Raw genomic sequence first — 209 nt, 5'->3', positions numbered from 1 at the left:
TCACCCTGGACCCTCGGTGCCCTCATCCCCCTGGGACCTGCTGCCTGGGCTGGGGGCTCAGCAACGCTTCCCAGAGCTGCGGCATCACAGTGGGATGGTCAGGAGAGACCCCGTCCCCTTCCCATCCGCCCCCGTCCCCTTCCTACCCGCCATCACTGGGGTGATGGGGACTCAGGGCTGTCGCCTGTGGGGACCCCCAGCCCCTGCCG

Source organism: Pterocles gutturalis, unplaced genomic scaffold, assembly GCF_000699245.1.
Source record: "Pterocles gutturalis isolate BGI_N339 unplaced genomic scaffold, ASM69924v1 scaffold19685, whole genome shotgun sequence".
NCBI classification, from domain to species: Eukaryota; Metazoa; Chordata; class Aves; order Pterocliformes; family Pteroclidae; genus Pterocles; species Pterocles gutturalis.
Note: the sequence above shows the minus strand (reverse complement) of the source record.